We start from the raw sequence: 6,049 nt of genomic DNA, 5'->3' as shown, positions 1-6,049 counted from the left end.
CAATCTCTGAATCAGATTTTTGCTCAGGACCCTCAATTTCAACCAGAAAATACCTGAAATCACAGAAAAACACACAAACTCATAGTAAAGTCTAGAAAAGTGAATTTTAACTAAAAACTAATAAAAATATACTAAAAACTAACTAGATCATACTAAAAACATACTAAAAACAATGCCAAAAAGCGTACAAATTATCCGCTCATCAGTAACCTGTGTAAACAAATAGAATAAAAATACTAACTACTCTAAAAAAAACTCGAAAATTAAAGAGAAAATTAAATAAAAAATAAAATAAGATTAACTAGGTAACACCAAACTTAATTTCAGAAACTAAGGACAAATATTAGTACTAATTTTTTTATTAATTTATTATTTTTTTAATTTTTTTATTTATTTAAAACTAACTAATAAAAGAAGAGAAATAGAAAACGAAACGGGGGAGGGGGATGCTGAACGGAAAACAAGAAAAAAAATTAAAAAGAAAACAAAACGAAAAGAAAAAGAGAAAAAAATAGTAAATGAAAAATAAGAATTAATAATACTAAAATAAAACTAATTAAAAGTAAAATTATCTAATCTAAGCAATCAAACAACGGGTAGTTGTCAATCACAATCAATCTCCGGCAACGGCACCAAAAATTTGGTGCGGAATTCATAACCACAAACTAACTGGCAAGTGCACCGGGTCGTACCAAATAATACCTCAGGTGAGTGAGGGTCGATCCCACGAGGATTGATGGACCAAGCAACAATAGTTGATTAATTTACTTAGTTAGACAAGCAGAGAATGATGTTTTAAGAGTTCAAACACATTAACAGTAAATTCAGAAAATTAATAAAACAAGCAGTAAACAAATAGTGAAATATGTATGGAGAAATAGTTAAGGCTTCAGAGTTATCTATTTTTTGGATTGACTTTTCTTACTAACTATTTTAATCATGCAAGATTTAATTCATGGCAAACTATATATGACTAAGCCCTAATTCCTTAGACCTTCTTAGTCTACTCTAACTTTCATCAACCGCCAATTCCTTGGTCACTTAATTCCAATTAGAGGATGAAGTTCAATTCTAGTTTATATGCCACAAAAACTCTAATTACTCAAATATAAAAGAATTATATGTCACGTATCCCGTTAAGTCCAGATAATTAGAAGTTTAGGAGAAATTGTTTTCAAGTTATTGTTCAAGTAAAGAGCTTTTCCAAGTTATACAAGAACTCAATTAAAACAAAGGTCATACTTCTGTTCCACCCAAATTCATAAGATAAAGAACGAAAACAATTCTTGAAATAGAAATCAATACATGAATTAAAATAGAAAAATAATATTATCAATCTATACAATAGATAGAGCTCCTAACCTTAACAGTGGAGGTTTAGTTGCTCATGGTTCAGAGAGAAAAACTAAGATTCTGGAAAACTGTAAATTACAGAATGAGGCAGAGGAAGAGAGATCCTCGAAGGGCTGATTCTTTTCCCTTTTATATCTAATCCTAATTAATGTAAAATATATTTTCTAAAACTAAAATAATATCTTTTCCTAATTGTAAATAAAATAAAAGTTGAATCAAAATTAATTTGATTGATCCGTGCAGGGCTTGAGGAGTGTGGGGACCATTGGATTTATTAAGCTCCACGCTGAACTTGGCTTTTTCCAAGTTCAACGTGGAGAAGGCAGTAAGTGCTTCAGCGTGTTCCTTTGAATCCACGTTGAACTTGGCATTTTCCAAGTTCAGCATGGAGAAGGCAGCAAGTCCTTCGCTGGAAGTTCTCCAATCCACGCTGAACTTGGCAAGAACCAAGTTTAACGTGGAGGATGCAGAGGTTGACGGATAAGAAATGTGCACTATTATATATCGTTGGAAAGCTCTAGAAGTTAACTTTATAATGTTGCTGGAATCACGTCAATGGGACTTCTGTATCTCAAGTTATTCCAGTTTGAGTGCAAGGAGGTCAGGATTGATAGAATCATTCGCTTTCTCCCTTTTCTGCTACAAAACTCCGTCAAATTCCTCCGGACGCTACCTGGAATAAATAGAATTGTGAGCAACTCAAAGTAGCATCCATAGTGGCTAAAAGATATTTAAATTTTGATTTAACTTAGCAATTCAAGTGCAAATTCACAAGGAAAAGATATTTGTTCATTTTTCTTTTTCATTGTTATTTATTTAACTCAATTTAGTTATTCTTTTGTTTCTCTCTACATTTCATGCCTATATAGCGTGTTTAGAATTTGCTACGAAGAGAGATCGCGGCGGTGGTAGTGCGACGGTGGTGGCGATGGTGGAATAGAGAATAGTTTCTCAGAGGGCGCAGAAGGTGAAGAAAAGTCGACAGGTTAAAATACACTTTAATTGTTTGATTCGATCCTAGTTGTGTGCAGGTTTAATTGTTTTTCTTTGTATAAAAAGAAATAAAAAGCTTTGATGGAAGCTGTAGTCATATCATCTTTGATTGTTTTTGTTCTGTTGCAGATGAGAAACTTCACAAAAGAAGAGATTCTTTAGAAAAAGTGAGAAATATTTGAATTTTGAAATAGCAATCATTTGTATAGAGACTGGTGCACACAGAAAAAGAAATGAATTTGTTTGCAAGAATGATTAAATATTTCAATTGAAACTGGTTGAGATTGAACTTGTGAAAATGGGACTCCATATGATATCCCTTTATAAAAGTTGATTCTAATTTGAAGATAACAGAAAGATGATTAAGAAGAAACCATTTTGGCATTACTGATTTAGATTTAGTGCTTAGGATTATGTGTTTATTCTGGTTGCTCTACTGTTCTTAGGTGATTTGATATAATTGTAACTATGTTTTGATGGAATTGTTGAAGGACTGCAAACAATTGAAGCATGTGTTGTCTTGGATCTTCAAGAATTTATCTGTTCAGTAAGAATCTGTTACCAATTCTTGTTTTTAATTGGTTATTTGATTCAATTCAGCTCACATTATATACTATAGTAAGTACTCTCCCTGTCATTGTTCAATTATTGTATCCAAATACATTGTATTGAGTTCTTGGGTTGGAGTGGAGTTAAATAATTTTCACTATGATCCATGTCACAAGAACCGTATATAGTTTTCATTTGCAATGAACATAAATCACATTTGATTTGATAGATTAGTTGTCAATACTGAACTTTCTGTTATATGATTAATACTGTATGTTTTCTATAATGCTTCAGACATGGGATCAAAAACTTCGCTTTTCCATGGTTGATGGAGACTTTAAGAAGTTTGATGGCAAATGGTATGTACAGTCTTTCTACTTGAGAATATGGCAATTGGACACTTGTAAGCTTCGTCAGATCCTTTAAATCACTTCATTCTGCTAATCATTTGCTCCCTTTTTTTCTTAGTCAACTTAGTAATTAAACACTTCAAAAGCTGCTAAAACCTATGACTACTTTCTTTCTTCTTTATTGTTATTTGTCTAGATTTGATTAATATATGTTAGAGTCATGTCATGTGGGAGACAGAATATTTTAGTCATATCTATTATTACACGTGTATATAAACAGAAAAACTCATATCTATTTGGTCTTCCAAAGATATATGGTGTTGCACTTGGATGCACTGATGAAGGATTGAGGAAAGAGGTTACTGATATAAAGGACTCTGGCACTGAAATTGAAGCAATGTCAAGTTATGGTGGAAGCACCAGCTTGAAATCTAAGATCATCTCAGAGGAGGTAGTTTTCTGCTTTGAATTTTAACTAGCTGGTTCATGAGTTGTGCTGGTCCTAGATCTATAAGTTGTCTTAATGTTCATGCAGGTTGATGAATACATTTTTGGTTAAGCATTATATTCTCAATCGACACAACGATGCACTGTTTCAGCAAGCGCAATTAAAATCCCATGTTTCAATCCATAGCCAAGAGGTAATCTCTGTTCAAATCACCATGTGCATTTTGTAAAGGTATTTGGATTTCCTGAAAAATGTTCTAACTTATTACCAAGAAAAGCAAATCATGATAACAACTATATAGGGAAGGCTACTAATTTACCATGATGAATTTTTATAGTATCTATTATGCTTCTCTCTCATTCCATTTCCAATTTTGAAGGCACCTGCTTTGAATGTTATCAGTAAGGATAGAATACATAGTTGGATACATCTATCCTGGGTATGGAAGTATGAAACCGAGAATTTCTTTTTTGCAAGACTTCAACCTTTACATTAGTGGTATCTTATTATTAGAAAGCTTAAGGCATATTAGGAACTAGGAAGCATCGCAATGGCATGCTCTTAAATCACTGCTAAATTGAAACTAACCCAGAAAGTTAGATAATTGATAAATTGACATGTATTGCTATGGTTATTGCTCATTATGCATATACTGGCATATAATTGATGTTATATGTGCTATACCGAGTAACTTCAACACTATATGTTTTAGACAAGAAGTATTTGGTTTGATACATTGTATGGTTGAATTTCTGCTGTGGCTGAAGTGATCATTTGACATTGACAAGGGATTGTGCCATTGATATTGTGTTGCAGATTAAATCTCAACTTTTATCCGAAAAGAATGTTATGATCGCTGCCCATGGAAACTCCTTGAGATCCATTATCTTGTATCTTGACAAGTTAGCTTCCCAAGAGGTAATTGTCAAGTTCATATATCACACTAAATAGTGATTATTTATTTATTTAGTGTTTTCCTTTTAACCTTTCTATAGGTTATTAGTTTGGAACTGTCACATATCATAGAAACTTGGACCTTAATTTTCAGTTATGGACGAAAATCTAGGAGAGGCCGCTATCAATTTTATCCTTTATTTAGCTTGCTATTGCTGAATAGAATTTGTGATAAATAATCTTTTCTTCTTTTTACATTTTCATTGCTTAGTACATTAAAAATAAATCTCGTTATTCTCTTCACTTCAATTTTCATGCTTGTATAGATTTTTGCTAGCAGAAGAACTGAAGCTACCAAATTTGCCCAATTATGGAATGAAATTATTTGCAGTTTTCGTGAGGAAGATGTCATTAGTGATAGGCAAGGCCTCAAAGAAAATGTATTTACTTGCTCTTACATGCCTTCTATTACTTTCTCCTTGATCCTTATGTTTAATTTAATTATATTCCAAAAATTGATTGTTTCTATTTTATGCATCTATATGGGGATTGACCTCTTTTTATTTTATTTTACTTTTTAAAGAAAAATAGTAATGGTTATGTAGAACAATACCATATGGAATTATGTTTGGAACTATTAACATTGAGAATTTTTTTATATATAAAGTTATGTCTTATATTATTGAGAAATTGTGTTATAAAAGATTTAGTTTTTAAATTTTGATATTAAAAAATAAATGTTTAATTTGAGAATATGTAAATGAGATGAGATTAACGAATAATTTGAAATTTAAAATAAATAAATAATTACAGGATTTGTGGAGGTTTGAAAATTTCACAAAATAGTTAATTTTTGTTAAATTAAAAAATTAATTTGTGGGGGTTTTAAACCGTCACAAAAGTGATTTAAAACTGTCACAAAAGTGCATTATAAAACCCCCCACTAAACACACACAAAACCCCCCACTGAATAGATTGTGGAGGTTTTTGAAAACCTCCACAAAAGACCTCGTGGCACCTCAAATTTTGGGGGTTTTGGAAACACCCACAAACCATTTGGTGGGAGTTATAAACCTCCACAAATAGGAAAAAAAAACCTCCAAAAATAAACAAAAATCTTGTAGTGCCCCAAACTCGTCAGAACACATCTCCGACAAACATGAGCTGACATGGCTTCCGTATTTTAGTGACCTGTCAAAACCTCCTCCCCAACCCTAATCCATCCCTCCCCAACGCACTCCGATCTTTTGGTAACCAGGCCTGATCTCTTTTTATTGCTATGAGTAAGATTAATCAATTTATACATAATCCTTTGTTGGCACATTAGAAGAAAGCAAAGAGAGTGCTTTGGTAGTTGCAAGGAACCAAGTATCATGGACTGGTTTTGCATAAAAACAGTGATATGAAGCTTTATAGTTTTTCTGATTTGGATTAGACAGCTTATGTTGAAGATCGCAGGTCA

General features: G+C 32.3%; 1 long non-coding RNA gene across 1 annotated transcript; it reads left to right on the top strand.

The window, feature by feature from the left end:
* The first annotated feature begins 3,187 nt into the window (after window positions 1-3,187).
* LOC127746521 (uncharacterized) lies at window positions 3,188-5,224 on the top strand. Its single transcript, XR_008008200.1, has 2 exons — window positions 3,188-3,254; window positions 4,914-5,224. It is a non-coding gene; the product is annotated as an uncharacterized LOC127746521 (long non-coding RNA).
* The last annotated feature ends 825 nt before the right edge of the window (window positions 5,225-6,049 follow it).

The sequence above is a fragment of the Arachis duranensis genome, chromosome 4 (assembly GCF_000817695.3).
Source record: "Arachis duranensis cultivar V14167 chromosome 4, aradu.V14167.gnm2.J7QH, whole genome shotgun sequence".
Lineage (NCBI taxonomy): Eukaryota > Viridiplantae > Streptophyta > Magnoliopsida > Fabales > Fabaceae > Arachis > Arachis duranensis.
This window is presented reverse-complemented; position numbering and strand designations above follow the sequence as displayed.